The 22728-nt window shown below is 42.0% G+C and overlaps 1 protein-coding gene across 5 annotated transcripts in view; it reads left to right on the forward strand.

The window, feature by feature from the left end:
* Positions 1 to 22728, forward strand: part of PTBP3 (polypyrimidine tract binding protein 3) — a 264116-nt gene that overhangs the window by 67095 nt on the left and 174293 nt on the right. Inside the window, exon 2 of one of the 5 annotated variants that reach the window (XM_075825591.1) lies at positions 12510 to 12615. The exons of the other annotated variants lie outside the window; for them this stretch is intronic. The gene's annotated coding sequence lies outside the window, so the exon portion shown is untranslated. The remainder of the gene's footprint in view (positions 1 to 12509; positions 12616 to 22728) is intronic. 5 annotated transcript variants of the gene reach the window in all.

The raw sequence follows: 22728 nt of genomic DNA on the forward strand, positions 1-22728 counted from the left end.
CAGTGATCTATTTCCAGCATTTTTTTCTTTTAATGTTGATGATTATGGCTAACAGTTAATAAAAACCCATAATTTAGTGTCTCAGAAAATTAGAATATTATATAAGCCCAATTTCAAAAATGATTTTTAATACCGAAATGTCCTACTGAAAAGTATGTACAGTATATGCACTCAATACTTGGTCGGGGCTCCTTCTGCATGAATTACTGCATCAATGCAGCGTGGCATGGAGGTGATCAGCCTGTGGCACTGCTGAGGTGTTATGGAAGCCCAGGTTGCTTTGATAGCGGCCTTCAGCTCGTCTGCATTGTTGGGTCTGGTGTCTCTCATCTTCCTCTTGACAATACCCTATAGATTCTCTATAGGGTTTACGTCAGGCGAGCTTGCTGGCCAATCAAGCACTGTGATACTGTGGTTAGTAAACCATGCCACGCCGCATTGATGCAGTAAGTCATGCAAAAGGAGCCCTGGCCAAGTATTGAGGGCATATACTTTACATACTTTTCAGTAGGCCAACATTTCGGTATTAAAAATTAATTTTTTAAATTTGGTTTATATACTATTCTAATTTTCTGAGACACTAAATTTTGGGTTTTCAGTAAGGCTGGGTTCACACGAGCACATTAACGTCCGTAATGGACGGACGTATTTTTTGGTGTACGATGCTAGGAGTCCCTGCCTCTCTGCAGGACAACTGTCCCGTACTGTAATCATGTTTTCAGTACGGGACAGTAGTTCCACGGAGAGGCAGGGACTCCTAGCGTCGTACATAACTACGATGCTAGGAGCGCGGCTCCCTGCACTGAGTTCGGTCCGGGACTTCCGGCCGAAATACGTCCGTCCATTACGGACGTTAATGTGCTCGCGTGAACCCAGCCTAACTGTTAGGCTGGGTTCACACGAGCACATTAAGTCCGTAATGGACGGAACGTATTTCGGCCACAAGTCCCGGACCGAACACACTGCAGAGAGCTGAGCTCCTAGCATCATATTTGGGTACGACGCTAGGAGTCCCAGCCTTGCTGCAGGACAACTGTCCCATACTGTAATCATGTTTTCAGTATGGGACAGTAGTTCCACGCAGAGGCAGGGACTCTTAGCATCGTACATAACTATGATGCTAGGAGCCTGACTCGCTGCAGTGTGTTCGGTCTGGGACTTGCGGCCGAAATACGTTCCGTCCATTACGGACGTAACATGCTCGTGAGAACCCAGCCTTAGCCATAATCTTCCACATTAAAAGAAAAAAAATGCTGGAAATAGATCACTTTGTGTGTAATGAATCTATATAATACGAGTTTCACTTTGTGAATTGAATTACTGAAATAAAATAACTTTTTGATATTCTAATTAATTGAGAAGGACTAGTGTGTTTGTGTGTGTATGTGTATGTATGTGTGTGTGTGTGTGTGTGTGTGTGTGTGTGTGTGTGTGTGTGTGTGTGTGTGTATATATATATCTCTTTTTGTCATAAAACCATATTCCTGTTATCACTTTAATCCATAAAATCACAAATCCATGAAGGGATAAAGTTCTGGGTTGGAATTACTAGCAAATATTTAATCATAGTGCTCACTATGTATCTGGAAAACATATGTAGCGTACTCTTCATTACATCCACTGTGGATAGGTGAAACCAGGGCATAGATTATGCCCGGTCCCTCTCGAGGTGGTTCCGTGGTTGGAACGCGGTCTTCTCAATTCCCTCCGCCACCACCCCACTATCAGCCCCACGCTGCGGTGTTGTGCCCTTCCTACGGTACGATCAAGCCTACTGCCTCTTTGCTCCCCCATGTCTCCAATCCTGGGAAACCCTTCTTTCCCCCCTGGGTTGACAGATTCAGTTTTCCGGTCCTGGTTTACGGCAGGTGTATTTAGGGCAGCGCACTTCCTGAATGATTCGGAGTGGCTCTCCCTTTCGGAGTTGGCACAGATGCCTGAACTCCAACCTTTGGGTCATTGGCGCATATTTCAGCTCTGCCACTTCTACTCCTCACTATCGCCTCCAGCGCTATTCCAAGCTCCCAGATCTCCGTTGGAAGATATGTGTGTTGGCTCTGACCTAGCTCGCCACACTTTGTCCACAATCTACCATCTCCTTCTGAACCCGCCGGATCTTCCCCCGCCTGTTTACATTTCTGAATGGGAGTTGGACCAGGGTATCTCCTTTACCGCAAGCCAACGTTCCTTCATCCTCACTTTTTAGCTCATAAAACATCAATTAGCTCGTGCTATCAGGAAGCCAGTTTTAAACTGCTCTCACGGTGGTATAGGACCCGGGTCCGCCTACACCGTATTTTCCCGACAGTTTCCCCTCTCTGTTGGAGGTGCGGATTGGACAATGATACCCTACTCCACACCTTCTGGTCCTGTCCGCTACTCGCAGAATTCTGGGAAGGGGTTAAGAGGGTGATCTGCGAGGTAACAGATACCAGTCTTATCATGGACGCGGCCTTCTTCCTCCTCCATCACTGCAACATCCAGCAAATAGTTATAAACGCTCTCTGCTTCACTTTTTAGTGATGGCCGCTCGGCACTGCATTCCACTGCGATGGAAGTGTTCCTCTCCTCCCACTATGTCCCTCTGGGTCTCAAAAGTCAACGACCTCATGCACATGGAGGACCTGACCTCTTGCATTCATGACACCCACGCTAGGTTTTGCCTCACGTGGTCTCCATGGATTGTGTTCCAGGACTCTGACTCCTACAAATACATTTTTAGAGGGATGGACACTGGTCAGTAGCCCGTGGTGGGCTCTCTCTGGAGTTGCAGGGATCTCCTCGGTGGGAGGTGTTGTCCTTCCCCCTCCCTACATCCTACTCATTTCTCTTCCACTTCTTGCTTTGCCTCTTCTTTCTCTTGCATAGTGGGGAGTGTCAATCCGTTAATATGAAGATGACCTATATTGTCCTACCTCTGACTAGGTGTACAGTATGCTGTTCAGTTTCATTCATCTTCATTTCTGTATATGTGTTTCATCTTTCCATATGTACATACTGTATTTTTTATTATGTGAAAATGTGGCTGTTGGCCACGGAAATAAAGAATTAAAAAAAAAAAAAAAAGATTATGCCCGGTCTCTGGCTTAATGCTTGGTCTTCTTACTGTGGTATTTTTCTTGTTAATGGTCTTTAATAAAAAAGGTCTGCTCTTCAAAGATTTTATATAAAGAGATATTCCCATTTTATAAAGTGATGGTATGGGAATACTCATTCAAGCATTATTGATATTGCAAAAATATAAAATTATCTGTATGTCAAAATGTGCAGCCTATACTGTATATAAGACCACATAGATGCTTATTAATAGCAGTCATCAATGAAAACTGTAACATTTACTCCAAGCAATTCCGAATACACACCAATAATAATGTAAATCTAAAAAATAAAAAAATACAGTAGAACTAATCTTTCCTACCAAAATCTGCTCGTTTTCGTGTTCTTCATTGCTAGGCTGTAGTCAGGCAGGGGTACAGCCAAGTGCTTACAGCTGCAGATCGAGTAAGCCACACATAGTGTATTGGCTTTTTCTACAGGAGATTTGCTTTTCAGGTTTGTCTGCTTTCTAGAAATGTCAGGCTTTTACTGCAAGTCATGGAAAAACAGCCATTATGGTTAGTCAGTCATACATTTATGGGCCTTTTTAATGGTACTTATAATAAAAATTAAAAAAACAGATGTACAGAATGCAATCTAATTGCAAAGAGAAGACAACTACCGGCTATATATGTTCTACGTCAACCGGGATTATATGCTGAGGACCCTAGCGGTTTAGGAGTTATGTATGTCTTAAGTAATAATAGTTGGTGGTTTATTTAAAAAAATAAAATTAGTGGGATATTGAGGCTGGCTCAAAATAACAGGACCGGTTTCTCACTTAAGAAGCATCTATAGACACTGTCACAAAGTGTTGGCAGCCATCACAACCGCTTTCCTCCATCCACAGAATACAGTTGCCTGCATTCTGCTGCCGACTCCGGGAGAGCAACCATGGGGAATTTTGGAGCAATTTGGGTGGTACAATAGATATGTATTAAGAAATAGCTTATAATGTAGTCCCCTAGTATGGAACATCTTGCTGAATGTATTCTCCAGACGTATGCAACTATGTGCCTATACAGTTGCATGCACTTGCCATTTATTTATTTATTTTTTTAAAACTACAGTTCAGTGCAATACAGTTAAGGCAAAGGTATACTTACTTATAACGTCCAAACGTACACGCCAAAAGAACACTCTTCTGGCATACTTTTAGCTGCGTAAGGTTTATCTGCAAGTACATGTCATAGAGCAAACAACTGATGTAAACTTAGCATTGTAGCTACGCAAAATTTCCACTGAATATCCCCAACTAATCTACAGTATAATGCATGTAAAATCCATTTATAACCCATGCAGAATTGGTCTCCAATTGCAGGCCACTCCTACTTGGCCAAGCAAACTTTGGTTTGGCTGGAAGTTTCTGACAAGTGGCTGCATCAAAATTTGCTAATTGACTTTTGACACTTATGAGAACAAGTGTTCCTCCACCGATGAGTCCTAGAGATAAGCATTGGTTCTGTTTAAAAACAAGATTGCAGTAATATTACAGTTTTGTTTTCGATAATTGTCAGAAGCAAGTGCTTACCATATTAAGGATTGTGACCTTCTTGGACCAAAGGTATTCTGATGTCAGTCAGGTCTATGGCATCCAACAGAAGGCCAGGACCTGTATAGAATTTTTGAGATGGTCACAATGTCACCCGCAACATTGTTTCCGTTAGGGAAACCTAAAGGTTGCGGTAATGGCTCAAGTTTACTGCGTAATGCAGGCACCCAAGGTGCATCTTTTGTTTATCGATTGGAGCCAACCAAATTCCACCATTCCTCCGTGTAATAAACTTTTGAATATGATTCACTATGAAATAGCCAACATCATAATAGAGGCTTTGTAATTAATACATTTATTTTAATTCAGTCCGTAATATTTGGATGTATATTCAGTGATTATCCTACAAAGAAATAAAATATATTTTCGTTTTTATCATTAGAAAATTAATGATTCAAGTCCTCCCACGCTGCACAACGGAGACAAATCCTAAACCATATAGCTGTCTGTAATGCACAATCTCCTCCTCTGTTTTTGAGCCATCAATGTTTAGTCTAAAGTTTCCTTAAGGAGGACCTGTCCCCTCCCCTGATGTATATTTGTTTTAGTAAATACTCCATTGTGTCACCGCACACTGTAGCGCCTGTGGGGTATGTGGACCTACTGGGCCGCTCCGCCATAGCGGAGAAGCAGCTGGCCAAACGATTCATCGATAGTCTTTAGGACAAGGGTACCTGGATAAAAGACGTGGCAGACACTTGACTTCGCACTGGGACTAAACACAATTACGGGATATGGGAAAACCGGATACAGCGAAGGGACAAAGCTCAGGCAGGGAGGAAGTGGGCCGAGTTCATTTTAAAGTCCAGGGTGAGTAGGGATTGGGCAGGAAAAACTTTAGTGGTGTGCGCGCACACATGTCCTGGTCTTAAATGGCACCACTAAAATGATCCGTGCCTGAGCATTGTTTTGTCTAGAGTAAGCAGGAGGAGGAGGATGCAGCAGCGTGTGCCGGCTTCTCCGGGGTGGGAGACGTTGGCAACCCCCGCGTATCCTGCGGCTGCCGTTGAGTAGGACGTTTCTCGGCAGTCCACTACCACGGACATAACAGATGCTGTCCAAAAATAGACTGTAAGCACACACACTTTTGAGATGGTGAATGCTAACTCCCAGTTGTCCATTTATTCATATGTTTTCAAGAGGAATAACTGAGGAATAGCACAATGCTGAGTTTTAATAAAAGATGCTCAAGAATTGTTTCATGAGGAATACAAGTATCTACAAAAACAGACCGGTCAGGAGAGCTGACGGATACACTATATAGGACTTGTCTCGCGTAGACAACTACTTTTTTAAAACTAAGCCGGCTTCTCTAACCCCCAACGATCGTCTTTTATCGGCGGAGTAATATGTATGTGGCCAAACATTTACAGCCTTACAGAGTGCTTCTCCGTTCTTACTCATAAAGGGTTGTCCCCTGTCCATGCCCTAACATGACTGCAGAGGGGTTGTCTTTATGAGACCACCCTTTTCATAAGGTTGTAATATTAGGATGCATTGGTCTGGCAGCAAGATAAAATATTATGCACTGTAAATACAGTTTTAATAAGAGTGTAAAAATCCTGTTTCTTTCAATCAAAACCTTCTCTTGTCACAAGTGCTTGCTAGCTGCCGAGGCTTCTACGGGAAGGGCGATCACTAGAATTGAAGAAGTTTGCTTAACTACAGAAACATAGAGAGACGAGGCTTTGTTTCTATGGAGCTTATTGGCTGGATGTAATTAAGCTGCTGATTGGTTCCGTGAGTTCCTGCATAAGCGTGGATTCATACATTGCGCACTTGTTTCGGAATTTTGCTTGCACTCAAATTTTGCAACAAACTATAATGCAATGTTTGTGAATGGGGGTGTTTTTTCACTCGCATTGTAAAAAAAAAATCTTCCTCGCATTTTAGTCGTGCTGTGGATTTTCAAATCCACAGCGTGCCCTATGTGTTGTGGAAATGCTGCTGCAATGCATTGTGTAAGATCCGCAGCTAAATTCTGCACCAAAATCAACAACAAAATCCATGTGTAACATATATGGATTTCATTGCGGATTTTGGTACGGATTTGTAGGCCAGTTTCACAGCATAATTTTACGCAATGTGTGAACACCGCATAAGGAGAGAGAGGGTGCTGTTTTAGTTTAGGCTCTAGGTTTACACGAGTGCTTTATAAATTTCATACTCTTCAATACTGATAAATTTAAAGTCTTTTTTTTGTTTACTACTAATTTAAAACAGGTTTTTCCTACGTTAGACATTTAATCTACAGGATATTCCGTTAAATGCCTGATAAGTAGGGATCCCTCCAAGTCCCATCCTGCAAACCAAGGTGGCTGGTGGCCACCGCATACTGGAGGTGACTAAAAGGAGAGGTGACTTGCTTAGCCGTTTCTATAACTACCTTTAGACTTTGGTGGAGAGATCCCCACACCTCTCACTTTAGTCTCTCCATTCTCCTGATATATTGTGGTCCCAGAGATGGTAGCCTATTCCTTTTAGACATTTATTGCATATCTTATGAATATACCTTTTAAGGGGTTGCACAGGAATACATTTTATTTCAATTTTAACTTAATTGGACATATTTAATAACATTTCTAATATAGTATCTGTTTACCTGTGCCAGTGTTCTCCTGTTCTGATCTGCGGTCACGTGACCGCACCCAGGGTACATTTTTTATTTCCTGTGACGTTCCGTGTCTTTGCTCAGCCAGCACTTCTGGTGGAGAAAGGCACGGCGCGTCATCAACAACATTTACAGGCAGTGGGCCAGGCGGATGTTTCATGAGCTCTTCAGAGCTCCGCCTCCTCTGGTCGCCGCCTGTAGACCTAGTTGATGACGTATGGTGTCTCTACACAGCAGGAAAGTGCTGGCTGAGCAAAGACACGGAGCGTCATCAATCATAGTACACGCCCCCTCCTCTTCCTGTCCCATCTTCCACGCCTCCTCCTCCTTCACTCTTGGAGCTCCCGCACTGAAGTGCATGTGAGAAGGAGGAGGAGCGGAATCCCTAATCCCTGGCCACAGCATTGCCGAAGCTGTGGACGGGGATTACAGCTGTCAAACGACGACGCGTAAAAATACAGCCTCGTCAAAAGAAGTGCAGGACACTTCTTTGGACGTTTTTGGAGCCGTTTTCTCATAGACTCCAATGAAACCAGCTCCAAAAACGGACGTAAAAAACGCCGCGAAAAACGTGAGTTGCTCAAAAAACGTCTGAAAATCAGGGGCTGTTTCCCCTTGAAAACAGCTCCGTATTTTCAGACGTTTTTTGTCACTACGTGTGCACATACCCTTAGCCTTGTAACGTCCTATAAAAATAAAAGGATGTTCAAAAAACAAAGCAAACATAAAGTAGACATATAGGCGATGTTAACTAGTAACTATTTTTTGTGGTATTACTATCTGTCTTACAAGCATATACATTTCAATTAAGAAAAATGCTAATTTTCACAAATTTTCTCTAAATTTTGGTGTTTTTCACAAATACTGAATTTAGCGACCAATTTTTTTCACTAACATCAAGTACAATATGTCACGAGAAAACAATCTCAGAATCACTTGGATAGGTAAAATCGTTCCGGAGTTATTACCACATAAAGTAACACATGTCAGATTTGAAAAAATCGGCTGTGTCCTGAAGGCCAAAACAGGCTGTGTCCTTAAGGGGTTAATGTAATGTCCAGCATAGACCATTGCGATATAATATACTAAATGACTAGGCTGTTCTGCAATACTGAACTGTAGCCCAGTCTATATATAAAATAAAAAAATCTTTCTATACCTTTAATTTTGTACTATTCTAAAAATTGTTTGCCATATCAACAATAAACGTGCAATTAATATATGTGGAACCTATGGTTTTCTTTGTCGTGACATTTTATGTCCGATATATTTGACATCCCTGGGTGGGATGATATTTATTCTACCAAGTGGGGTTCCTCTAGATGTTCCTATGGTGACTACTGTCACACTATATGAGGACGGGTTTTGGGTGTCCCTAAACTCTGTGACATTGCAGTTTATTGTGATCATCATAGATGGTCCGCTGTTTGTTATGAGCACTACTCTGCAAATTCCATCAATTCTGGTGGATGATGCATTGCAGCACTCATTCAATTGTTTGGACGATGTTCAGTTGCAGATACTATAAATTTTTACTATCTTCATACCTATCTCGTAGCTGTGTTGATGCTGGCGCCTGCGTATTGGGACTGGAACGCAAGTTCCGTGTTTGCGCATGCGCAGTGACGACTGCTCCATCTGATGCGTTCCACCGGATTGAATATCCGGTTTGGACGCCATCTTGGAGCATGCGCAGTTGATGCGTGCGGACTCTACACGCCGGCTATGCAGACATTGCATACAGACCGTTAACTGTAAGGGTATGTTCACACGCACTAATTACGGACGTAATTCAGGGGGTTTTTGCCCCGAATTACGTCCGAAAATAGCGCCTCATTAGCGCTGACAAACATCTGCCCATTGAAAGAAATGGGCAGACGTTTGTCTGTTCACACGAGGCGTAATTTACGCGCCGCTGTCAAATGACGGCGCGTAAATAGACGCCCGCGTCAAAGAAGTGACCTGTCACTTCTTTGGCCGTAATTGGAGCCGTTATTCATTGACTCCAATGAATAGCAGCGCCAATTACGTCCGTAATGGACGCGGCGTTCAAGCGCCTGCTCATGCCGTTACGCTGAAATTACGGGGATGTTTTCAGGCTGAAACATCCCCGTAATTTCAGCCGTTACGGACGCCCTCGTGTGAACATACCCTCAGTGTATTAATTTCCACCTGGATATAATTGGCCCCTGCCTCCTTCCTTATCATTCCAATTATCCTTATTGTCACCATTTATGATGTTTATACATGATATATATATATATATATATATATATATATATATATATATAACACTGTCCATCATTGGCATTTTAAATATAAAGATATGCACTTTTGTACCAATGTTTGTAATATTTTTGAATAATTTTTTCACATATATAATGGCCATTGTACATTTAATAACTTGGTAAAACTGTCTCACGGGAAAAAGAAGCAACATGCCCTATCTTCAGGCGTTTACATCTCTGACCTCCCATTGACCTCAATGGTAGGCAGAGAAAGCGTTTTTCACGGCATTTTTGCCCGCGGCGCTCAATGGCCGCGGGCAAAAAACGTGGCAAACTGAGTGCAGGCAGGTCAAAATCTGCAAAAATCGCGAGTTGCTCAAAAAACTTCTGAAAATCAGGAGCTGTTTTCCCTTGAAAACAGTTCCGTATTTTGAGACTTTTTTTATTTTGTGTGTGTGCACATACACTTAGGCCTGATTCACACGAATGCTGCGCATCTCAGACGTGAAAAACTTTAGTTTTTCACGTCCGATGTGCATCCGTGCTCAGCGTTGCGGGACGCAATGTCACGCATCCACCATAGTTGAGAGTCTATGGAGAGATACGTGATGCGTGAAAAGAATATACATGTCCTATTTTCCCACGGACCCTTCACACGGTCCGTTGAAACAACGGCTGTGTGAACGGCCACATTGAATTACATAGGTCCGTGGGACGGCCGCTGTTTCAATGGCCGTCCCAGACGAGTGTATTTCACGTCCGTGTTACGCGCGTGAAAATAACGCACGTCACACGGACCTATGCAAGTCAATGGGGCCATTTATACATTGAAGCTCACTGCACGTCATATACTTGTGCGTTTTTTGTGCATCACGCACCCATTGAAGTGAATGGGTGCGTGAAAATCACGGACAGCAAACAGACGTACATCCGTGTGCTGTCCATGATTCACGCAACAGTTGGTAAAGAAATTATGAGAAAAAGAAAACGCCTCCTTCAGTTTATTTTGCTGACGTAAAAAACATGTGACATACGCATGACATACGCGCGTAAAAAACGCAGACACGCACCGTTCACGGATGTCACACGGAACTGCAAGGCAGGAATAAAGCTGCGTTTTTTACGCGCGCAAAACTGACACATTCGTGTGAATAAGGCCTCCGTGTAAGACCGTGTGCAGGGAAGGAGCTGTCTGTAATTAGAGGAAGGACCTGTGAACATAGAGGGGCGTGGCAGTATGCAAATAGCTGAGATGCTTTGGAGGAAGGGGGGGGTGGATGCAACTGTCTCCTCAGATGCAGCAGGGGATCATGGGTATGGTGGGTTACAAGACAGGAAACAGAAAGCAAGGGATGTAAACAAACAGCAGCAGTGACGATGGAGATCAAACAGAAACTGGTTAGAAGTTTAATGGGGGGGTATTAGGGAAGGCAAACCAAGGCTGGGGGACACTTTTTTTAGATTTATTTATTTTCCCCTGGACAACCACTTTAAGTCTATACGTTAAAAATGGTATTATATTTTAGAAGCTAAAGCAGTAATGCTACTAAACTGTTAATATTTCTCTCACATTGTGGTTTGCATGTACAGCAGTTGGAAGTTTTGATATCTAGAAACTGATAAGAATTTAAGATTAGATGTCATGTTCTTTGGTGTATTCAATAGCGTTAGAAGCAGAGATTGGATGGTAACAATTTTCCATTGTGCGAATGTTCTGCAAACTGTCCCAAATTTAGATTTTGTATCCAATAATGGACACTGACCGCATTGCCCAGCCTATAAAGTGTACATAGTAGGGGCTTGGATAACTAAGTAAAAACAGCTATATTTAATTTTAAGGCTATGAACAAACATACCATTGTATGTCAGCCCCAGAGAGAAATGTATACAATCCCTAAATAAAGCAATACACCAAGAAAAAAAAAAAAAAGGCTTTAGGTGTAAAACTGTCCAAAATAATAATTCAATGTATGCTCAAAATATGAAATACACTATAAACCTCAATGACATGTGGGCACGGTAGCCTGGTTACTTGCCATTTATGTTTTGAAACCTGAACTCTGGTTGCTATGGGTAACCTGACCAAGTCTTCTCGGAAAAAAAAAGTCCCTCATTGCTGGTGTTCTGCATCCTCTGCTTCTGTTCCTCAACATGTGAACATGGTGGCCAGTTGCTGGCCACATCAGTCATTTTGTGAAGGAAAGTTTTGTTCGGGTACGTTCACACGTTTAACAAAAAATGGCTGAATATATGGAGCTCTTTTAAAGGGAAAACGGCCTCTGATTTTCAGCCTTTTTTTAAGCAACTAGTGTTTTTTATGATAGTTTTTGGAGCTGTTTTTCTATTGAGTCAATGAAAGACGGGGAAAAACATGACGACGTTTCAGGCCTTCTCATCTTAGAGTTTTGTTAGATGAGGCAGTATCTGTAATATTTAAGTGTTTTTTTATGTATACCGCCGGTCAGCTGTATTGAAGGGGGTGCAGCGCTTGTACGAGCGCTGCTTCCCCTTCATTTCTACTTGCTCACTGTGAATCTTTGACTTTCATTTAGCGGCGATTCACGGTATTGCAGCCTTCTCCCTTTGAAGTGCATGGGAGAAAAGGCTGCAATACCGGTAAATACAGTGAGTACAGCAAGTACTGTAAATACAGTGAGCAAGTAGAAATGAAGGGAAAGTTCCGAACCATCAACTAGAATAGGCCATCAATTTTTACTGGCTGGAAAACCCCTTTAATGTTGGAAGAAACCCTTTGATGATGAGGATAAATATCTTATTAATAAAGTCACGTCTTATTGAATTCTATGATGGGAACCATGTGAGGAAAACATGACTCGTCCTGAAGATGTGTCCATTGTGTAATCCCATACTTATTTACAGCCATATGCGGGGTGGTCTCAAATGCAAGATCTCTTGGCTGGAATGAATGCTTTTAAAATCTTAAGGTCAAAGGTTTGAAATTTAAAAAGTATAAATGAGCAATTAGATTGGAAAATAAAGAGGATTTGAATGATCTTAACAGGCAGCCACGATTTTCCTTTCAAATGCACTGATGATGATGATGATGATGATGATGATGATTTAAAGGTTCATTATGAAGAAAATGACTTCAGGAAGTTTCCTCGCAAGTAAGTCATTAAGTTACAGCGACATCAAAGCAATGTACCATTGTGCCATTGTAATGTTTAAATTGAATTGTTTGCTGGCAAAGTCGTTTTTTCTTGTGGCCTACTTTATCATGTTAGTGTGTCCCAGAAAGAATCCTCATGTACTAAATGTAATAAACTGTTCATGTGACTTAACCCTTTCTCTCTGCAGCCAGTTTTGACCTTCCTGACAGCTTAATTTTTCCAATCTGACACGTGTCACTTTGTGGTAATAACTTTGGAATGCTTTTACTTATCCAAGCGATTCTGATATTGTTTTCTCATGACACATTGTACTTTATGTTAGTGGTAAGATTTGGTCGATACATTCAGTGTTTATTTGAGAAAAACACCAAAATTTTGAGACCATTTGGAAAAATTAGCATTTTTCTAAAATTACATTTATCTGCTTGCAGGACAAATTAGTTATTTCACACAATTGTTACTAGCTAACGTTTTCCATATGTCTACTTTTATGTTGGCGTAGTTTTTTTAAACATGTTTTTCTTTTTCTAGGACTTTACAAGGCTTATAAGTTTATACGTAATTTCTCACATTTTCAAGAAAATTGCAAAAGCCTATTTTCTCAGGGACCAGTTCAGTTCTGAAGTGGCTTTGAGTGGCCTATATATTAGAAACCCCCATAAATTAACCCATTTTAAAAACGGCTCCCCTCAAATATTCAAAACGGTATTTAGAAAGTTTCTTAACCCTTTGGGTTTGTTCACACGCAGTGTTTTCAGGCGTATTTCGGGTCTTAAACGCCTGGAAAAACGGAAGCTGAACGTCTACAAACATCTGCCCATTGAAATCAATGGAAAAAACAACATTTAGTTCATACGGCGCGTCTCTTTACGAAGCGTAAAAAGATGCTCCATAAAAAGAAGTAGCATGTGACTTCTTGAGGCGTTTTTTTGAGCTGATTTTCCATTGAACACTATGAAAACGCCCCAAAAGAAGCTCCAAATTAAAAGAAGCTCCATTTTCAGCTTCAAAAACACCTGAAAATCAGAGGCTGTTCTCTCTGAAAACAGCTCCGTATTATCAGACTTTTTTTGTTAAGCGTGTGAACATACCCTCAAGGTGTTTCACAGGAATGAAAGCAAAGTAATGGTGAAATTTCAAAATTTCATGTTTTTGGAGGATCTTCAATTGTAATCCCTTTTTTTTCCCCTGTAGCACAGCAAGTATTAACAGAGAAGCACAAATCAATATTTATTACCCTGATACTGACTTTTTTGAAAATATCCCATATGTCGCCCCAGTGGGCTACTTGACTGCAACACAGGCCTCAGAAATGAAGGAGCACCTTGTGGATTTCAGGGCCTTCTTTTTATTGGAATATATTTTAGGCACCGTGTCAGGTTTGAAGAGGTCTTGTGGTGCCAAAACCTAGGAAAAAAAAGGACACAATTTTGAAAACTACACACCAGGGTGGTCATATAGGCTGTCACTGCAACGTAGCCGTACTGCGGTTTGCGGGAAGCACTTCCCGACAGTGAGATAGATAGATAGATAGATAGATAGATAGATAGATGCATTCCGGACGTCTGCAGCAGCGATCGGAAGAAGGCAGGAGTTTTGCAGCGGTGTTCTCACTGGGATCGATGCCGGCACAGGAGTGGACCAGTCCAGTCACCTGACCTGTCATCTGACCTCACCGGTCAGGTGACTGAACTGGTCCACTCCTGGGCCGGCATCGACACCAGTGAGAACGCCGCCGCAAGACTCCTGCCTTCTTCTGACGGTGAGTGAAAGCAGAGTGGAGAGTGGCAGCAGTAGGGCCGGCTACCTCTTATAAGGGGGTTGTGTTGCGCTACCAACAGGGAGCTATGTACAGGGGGGCTGTGTCTGGAGCTATGTACAGGGGGGCTGTGTCTGGTGCTATGTACAGGGGGGCTGTGTCTGGCGCTATGTACAGGGGGCTGTGTGTGGAGCTATGTCCAGGGAGGCTGTATCTGGAGCTATCTACAGGGGGGCTGTGTCTGGCGCTATGTACAGGGGGTCTGTGTGGAGCAATCTACAGGGGGGCTATATCTGGATCTATCTACAGGGGGGCTGTGTCTGGCGCTATGTACATGGGGGCTGTGTGTGGCGCTATGTACATGGGGGCTGTGTGTGGCGCTATGTACATGGGGGCTGTGTGTGGTGCTGTCTACAGGGGGGCTGTGTGTGGAGCAATCTACAGGGGAGCTCTGGTGGATGATTTTTCCATTGACTAGTAGCAGAAATACATAACTGGAAAAAAAAATCCCCATCATGTAACTCTGCTACCTGTCAATTGAAAAGTCATCCACCACAGGGTCTCCCTCTTGACTTTCATTGTTCTCAGCCTTTTGGTTTGTTCTGCAGCTGCTGCCGTGATGAGCAAATGTTATACCCAAGATAGGAAAAGTAACACAAAGACGATATAACCGGATCCATAATATCTGTGATATCCAGACAGTCTAGCGATCCGCAGTGAGAATGTGCGCGTGTTATTTGCAGAAGGATCTAGCCGTGATTTGATGTGTTGATGCGGGATATTGTGCGTGGTTAGGGGGCGTGGCTTAAAATGACCCTCTTTTCCGAATTCAAAAGTTGGGAGGTATGATAAATCAGCTATGGCGTGACCTGTAATCCGCAGTTATTTCTATGCACAATTTGCCATGGGTTTGTGGCATATCCTGACATGCGTTGTACTGTACTTTAGTTGTGGATTTGTGGTATGGAATCTGTACCTTAAATCCGCAACAAATCCACTGCGCTACCACATGGTCTTTAATTGCAGCTGTACTTTTTGGCACCATTCAAATGCTTATACATGCTTATACGTTACTAATGGCCAGGAGGAAGAAGAGGGGAGCTATAATTGCCTCATTGCTTCCTTGAGGGAGACATGACTTCTAAAGAATAATTTGTAAACCGTTTTGAGGTCTCAAAACTGCTGACAGAGCTAGACAAAATGTATGTTTAAAATACCCTCCCCTTCCCGTTTATCAGTCATGCAAGTTACATGACCGAGAAAACTGTTTACTTCCGCTACAAGCCCCTCCCCTCTGCTCTGAGTGATGGCTCTAGCGATCTCCTGATTGGCCGCAAGAGCAGTCAATCAAAGCCGAGATTGAAATTTGCGACCGCCGCAGGAATCAAACTTGCATGACTAAGGAAAAAAAAAAGAATTTTATTAAATTAAAATGCACTACCCCTCCCCTATATTGCTTTGTCAGCAGTTTTGAGGCCTAAAAACTACGGACCGGTTCCCTTTAGTGGCCTAGATTGGTAAGCATCAAGGAAAGAAATGACAAGATCTGATATGTGGAACTTTACTTACACGATGAGTTTTATACTTGTAAAGACCCTATTAGACAAATCGATTATCATACGAGTTTTCGTATAATCGTTCGATTGCAAAAGATAATTGCCACGTGTAATAGCGTGCAGCAGTCAAGCGACGAACAATAAAACTTTGGGTGGCTGATTCACGGAAAAACATCTGACTAAGTGATCGATTTTAGTTTGTTACCTCCACAACCCTTTGTCTTATCAGACGTTAACAGTTTAGAAATAAGGTGTAGGCGGACGAGCAACAATCGCAGTAACGACTGAACAGCGAAAATATTTAGCAATTATGGTCACGTGTAATAGAGCGCAAACTACTTGCTAAATCATCACTCATTGTTCGTTTATGAAAGAATATCTGCCCCTCTAATAGGACCCTAAGTCATGTGTTAAACACTTATGACGTATGATGAAACTTTAAGGGTATGTGCACACGTTAACCACCATTACGGCTGAAATTACGGAGCTGTTTTCAGGAGAGAACAGCTCGGGCCATTTCAGACGTAATTGCTCCTCCTCGCATTTTGCGAGGTGTCATTGACGGCCGTAATTTTGAGCTGTTCTTCATTGAATTCAATGAAAAACGGCTCAAATTACGTCCAAAGAAGTGTCCTGCACTTCTTTGACGAGGCAGTCATTTTATGCATCGTCGTTTGACAGCTGTCAAACGACAACGCGTAAATTACAGGTCGTCGGCACAGTACGTCGTCAAACCCATTCAAATGAATTGGCAGATGTTTGCCGATGTATTGAAGCCGTATTTTCAGGCGTAAATCGAGGCATAATACGCCTCGTTTACGCCTGAAAATAGGTTGTGTGAACCCAGCCTAACAGTTTGTCTAAAATGTAGCAATCCATTGTCTTTGAAAGTGAGGTGGTAGTGAGAGAATTAATGTAAAGGACCCTTGCCGCAAATATAGTAAAATGTGAGGTTTTTTTATACATTTATTCTAACATTCCGTATTTTTGTGAAGGATTAGAAAACCTGAAAAACAGACATTCTTATGTCTGACGTTCTTTGCCTGAGGAAAATTATTTTTAACTACCAGTTTAGGCAAGAACAGCTTGCTGTTTTTTACTTAATCACATACTGGACTTAGGGTTTTAGGTCATTTTTCTCTCAATATGTAGTAACCATACTTCAAGATAACATAAAAATAGAATTTAATACATATACTATGTATGTTTATAAGATAAAGCTATATATTGCAGGCCTGGATAAATCGTATCCATGTCTAGGAGCCAGCAACAGCGGCAAGTTTTCAGAAATATATCGGGGAAAGGTAGAGATTATTAGCAAAGTAGGGATGCTGGGTCAGATGTTCTTTATGGAATATATACTGTGTTTGGGGGTCGGTGCTGGCTGTAAAATAAACACTCCGATCCTGGAATTTACTACTAACAACCTATATTTGTAACAATCCTCTATATATCTTTGGTCAGCTTCAATGAGGCCGTCAATGTTGGGTCCACACTGCAGTCCGCTGTATACTAGTGACTGACTGCTTTCTCCTCAGACTATTCTCATAAACACGCCTGCTCTGATTGGCCAAGCATTCACATTTAATGGCGTAGAAAGAGGAGGGATAAGCAGGCATGTCATAAAGTCAGTCCGGCATCCCCTGTACACAAATTGTCGGCTAATGTGTATGGCCAGCATAATGTCTATGGCCTACAAGAGATCGTAGATTGTCAAACGTTCCTACCAAAAGTGTCTGAACCTGTCAACAAATATCTAATGCTAGTCTTAATATAATTGGTGTTTTAACAGTCAACGTAAATCCGTTTAAGAGGTGCACACCTCTTAATATATTTGGTACATTTCACTGTGGTACGACAGAAATGCAAACCTAGCCCTTTTATGAGCAGCTGAAGATTTGGGCCATAACTTACACCAGGTCCTGGCATAAATTATGATAAGTCTGTTGATTTGTCAGAGGCCCCGCCCCCTTTTCTCATTTCTTTTGGAAAGTGAAGTGAAAAGTCATAAATTTTATCGCAACTATGGCGTGCGCCAAGTTTTGCACATTTTTTTAAACCACAAAACTGGCGGAAACCTCTTGATCTAATCCCCCACTGTCTATGACTAACTTCACTAACACCATTCTTGTGGGCCCTGCTGCATGTAGCTTCCGGTTCGGCATTAATCTTTATTAAGACGACCTATAATGGAATTTATAACTCTTAGAAAAAAAAAAAGTTAATTTGAGGTTATGCTGTTTAATGGCTTGTGGAGGTTATTTACCATGTAAGTTTTCAAGATTACTATTTTTTTTTTTTATTAGGCGTGTTCTAGAGACAAATCTTTAAGAACGCACAATAATTATACCTTAATACAAGTGTTACCCTGTACATTAAATTTTATGTTCAAGGCAAGGAAAAGATTAGGGAGTAATAAGAGGTGGAAAGTTTGATTCAAATTTCATTTAGTAGTCTTCCCTGATATTCTATAGTGAGAAGTGCTTGATCATGAAGGTTCAGTTGTTCTACAGAAAAATGTTGCATAACAACCTTCGCTCGAACATGCCAGGTCTTTAAAAATCATCAAATTTTACTTTTCCTCTAAAAGGAGGGCATGTTCTCATGTGCCCCAACAGTTTTCATTCCTGACTGTAATGACCAGGAATATAGTCTAGTGTTATGCAATGGAAACTATGGAGTAGCTGATTCCTTGTGTGGGGAAAAACTGAAGAGGTAATATTGTTTATGTGTACTTTTTCCCCCTTTGGGACATGTTAAGCAAGATCTGTGCGGATCTATGCAGGATCATCATTTTCGTCTTCAGCGTCCCTGGTTTCTTCTTTCCCCTGGACGAACAAGCAGTGTCTATTCAGGGAGGATTGGGGCAGAGAGCTGGGCTCAGAGCTGCAGGTGCCTTCTGTCCTACTCCTTGGCGTAAGTCCTGCAGTCTGGGCAGCCCCGGGCTTCCGGACCAGAACACAAGGTTGGTTGAGGGGGTCAGTGCTAACCTGGCGGCATTAGACTTAGGGATTTCCCTTGGGCAAGGAAATCCCTCACTGCACATGGGACCAGCATCTCTGACTTCCGGGGCTGTTTCGCACACAGGCGCGTGGCATGGTCCAGCCCCTTAAATGTACAGAGGCTAAATTTAACATTTTTCGGTCCAAAATCTTTTTAGAAACCAGCAGAGTTCTACTGGTTTTTCATGGGTAGTAGTGTTTGATTCTATATTCAGTGCTGCTACTTGCTGAATTCTGATAATTAGTTTGACTGAAATATCCTGTGCAGAGTCTTCTGACCCATCTAGCCCAGTAAGACTGTGGTTATGTTTTTATAACCCACTCCCTCTGAAAATCTTCTGTACATGACTGTAAAAATATTATGTACGTTTATTTTTCAGGGAAATAAAGAGGGAGCTCAAAGTCCGACCTATTAAAATTCGCTAACCGCTACACATAAGAAAGCATTATGCCAGAGATGTTTGGAGAAGGTGGTGAGTGAGGAATCCCCATCCCGTCCACTCTCTCCTATGCCATCTACCACTAGATCTATCCCACAGGAAATGTCAAATTCTGATATCCATCAGGAAGAGGGAGAATTGGATTCTGAAGATCCATCCGATGATAATAGCGATACAGAACAGCTTCTTAAGGCAATAAGAGCCACCATAAAAACAGATGTTAAGGAGCCAGGGTCTGTCCAAGATCAGATGTTTGAGGGGATGGACTCTAGAAGAAGGGGAGTCTAGAAGAAAAGGCTATTTCTTCCTAGGAACTTCAAACGTAAATACCCATTCGCTTAAGAAGATTCAGAAAAATGGGATAAGACATCCAGGATTGATGCTTTGGTAGCAAGAATTTCTAAGTGTACTTCTCTACCGTTTGAAGACATAGGACTATTAAAAGACCCCAAGGATAAAAAGGCAGAAGGTATACTTAAAGAGGCTCTATCACCACATTCTAAGTGCCCTATCACCTACATAAGGAGATCGGCGCTATAATTAAGAAAAACAATCTATTTTTACCACGATATTAGCGATTTTAGCTTTATGCTGATTACTTTCTTAATGCCCAACTGGGCGTGTTTTTACTTTGGTCAGTGTCCTACACTCCTCTGTACAACGCCCACTTGGTCTAATCAGCGTCATGCACTTTTCTCCATTAATTTACTCCGCGCATAGGGATCCTGCTAGATCAGTATGTGCTGTCTTATACGGACACATTAATGTTACTGAAGTGTTTAGACAGGGAATAGACATTCATTCCAGCCAGGACGGGATGTCTATTCACAATCCTGACACTTCGCTAACGTTTCTGTGGGACTTCCAGCAGAGCAAAGCATAATCTCGCTGTAACCAGTCATTTACAGCATGATCTCGCGAGATTACGCCACAAAAACGTTAACGAAGTGTCAGGATTGTGAAGAGTTATCCCGTCCTGGCTGGAAGAAATGTCTATGCACTGTCTAAACACTTCAGTAACGTTAATGTGTCAGTATAAGGGTATGTTCACACGCACTGTTTTCAGATGTTATTCGGGCGGTTTACGCCTCGAATTATGCCTGAAAAAATACCCCTAATACACCTACAAACATCTGCCCATTGCCTGAGATGTTCTGTTCCCACGAGCCTTTATTTTACGCGTCACTGTCAAAATACGGCGCGTAAAATGACGGCTCATCAAAAGAGGTGCAGGACACATCTTGGGACGTTTTTGGAGGCGTTTTTCATTGACTTAATTGAAAAACAGCTCCAAAAACGGCCGTGAAAAATGCAAGTTGTTAAAAAAAATGCCTGAAAATACTACGTGTGAACATACCCTAAGACAGCACATTGCGAACAACGCAGTGTCACTATGCGCTGACTAAATGAATGGAGAGAAGTGCATGATGCTGATTGGTCAGCGTCATACACTCCTCTGTACAACGCCCACTTGGTCTAAAGTAAAAACAGGCCCAGTTGGGCATTAAGAAAGTAATTAGCATAAAGCTAAAATCGCTAATAACGTGGTAAAAATAGATCGTTTTTCTAAATAAAAAGCACTGCTTTCACCTACATTATAGCGCCTATCTCCTTATGTAGGAAATAGGGCACTTATAATGTGGTGACAGTCTCTTTAAGCGAACATGGGAGGCCAGCACAGCAGGGTTTAAAACTAGCTTTGCTGCAACATGTACTGAGAGATCCAAATACAGTTTGGCCCAGAATTATTTGGACAGTGACACAATCTTCATAATTTGGGCTCTACATGCCACCACATTGGATTTGAAATGAAACAACTGAGATGCAATTGAAGTGTAGACTTTCAGGTTTAATTCCAGGGGTTGAACAAAAATATCCTGTGAAACGTTTAGGCCTCATGCACACGAACGTGCTTTTGCGGCCGCAATTCCCCCGAAAATCCACGGGAGAATTGCGGCCCCATTCATTCCTGTGTGGCCATGCACACGACCGTGGTTTTCACGGTCCGTGCATGACCCAGGAGCCCGCACCGCAGAAAGAACGGGCATGTCTTATTATGGCCGTGTTCTGGGGTCCGGGCTCATTGAAAATAATGGGCGTGGCCATGTGCACGGCCCGCGATTTGTAGACGGCTCACGGCTGTCACTCCGTGGCCAGCCGACCCGAAAATCATGGCCGTGCACATGGCTACGGTCGTGTGCATGAGGCCTTAGGAATTGAAACCATTTTTCTAAACGGCCTCCTCATTTCAGGGGCTCAAAAGTAATTGGACAATTCAACATTACCATAAATAAAATGTTTTTTTTAAATCTTTTGTAGAGAATCTTTTGCAGGCAATGACTGCCTGAAGTCTGGAACCCATGGACATCACCAAACGCTGCGTTTACTCCTTTGTGATGCTTTGCCAGGCCTTTACTGCAGCTGTCTTCAGTTGTTGCTTGTTTGTGGGTCTTTCTGCCTTGAGTTTTGTCTTAAGCAAGTGAAATGCATGCTCGATCGGGTTGAGATCTGGTGATTGACTTGGCCATTGCTGAATATTCCACTTCTTTTCCTTAACCCCTTAAGGACGCAGCCTAGTTTGGGCCTTAAGGCTCAGAGCCCATTTTTCAAATCTGACATATTTCAGTTTATGTGGTAATAACGTCGGAATGCTTAAACCTATCCAAGCGATTCTGAGATTGTTTTCTCGTGACACTTTGGGCTTCATGTTCGTGGTAAAATTTGGTCGATATATTCAGTCTTTATTTGTGAAAAATTGCAAAATTTAGAGAAAATTTACAAAAAATAGCATTTTTCAGAATTTAAATGCATCTGCTTGAAAAACAGACGGTTATACCACCCAAAATAGTTACTAGTTCACATTTCCCATATGTCTACTTTAGATTGGCATCGTTTTTTGAACATTATTTTATTTTTCTTGGACGTTACAAGGTTTAGAACATAAACAGCAATTTCTCAAATTCTTAAGAAAATTTCAAAAGCCTTTTTTTGAAGGTGCCAGTTCAGTTCTGAAGTGGATTTGAGGGGCCTATGTATTAGAAACCCCCATAAAACACCCCATTTTAAAAACTAGACCCCTCAAAGTATTCAAAACAGCATATAGAAAGTTTTTTAACCCTTCAGGCATTTCACAGGAATTAAAGCAAAGTGGAAATGAAATTTGCAAATTTCATTTTTTCTGCTGAATTTCAATTTTATTCAATTTTTTTTTAGTAACAGAGAAGGTTTTACCAGAGAAACACTACTAAATATGTATTGTCCAGATTCTGCAGTTTTTAGAAATGTCCCACATGTGGCCCTACTGCGCTCGTGGACTAAAACACAAGCCCTAGAAGCAAAGAAGCACCTAGTGC

Source organism: Rhinoderma darwinii, chromosome 1 (assembly GCF_050947455.1).
Source record: "Rhinoderma darwinii isolate aRhiDar2 chromosome 1, aRhiDar2.hap1, whole genome shotgun sequence".
In the NCBI taxonomy this organism is placed as follows: domain Eukaryota; kingdom Metazoa; phylum Chordata; class Amphibia; order Anura; family Rhinodermatidae; genus Rhinoderma; species Rhinoderma darwinii.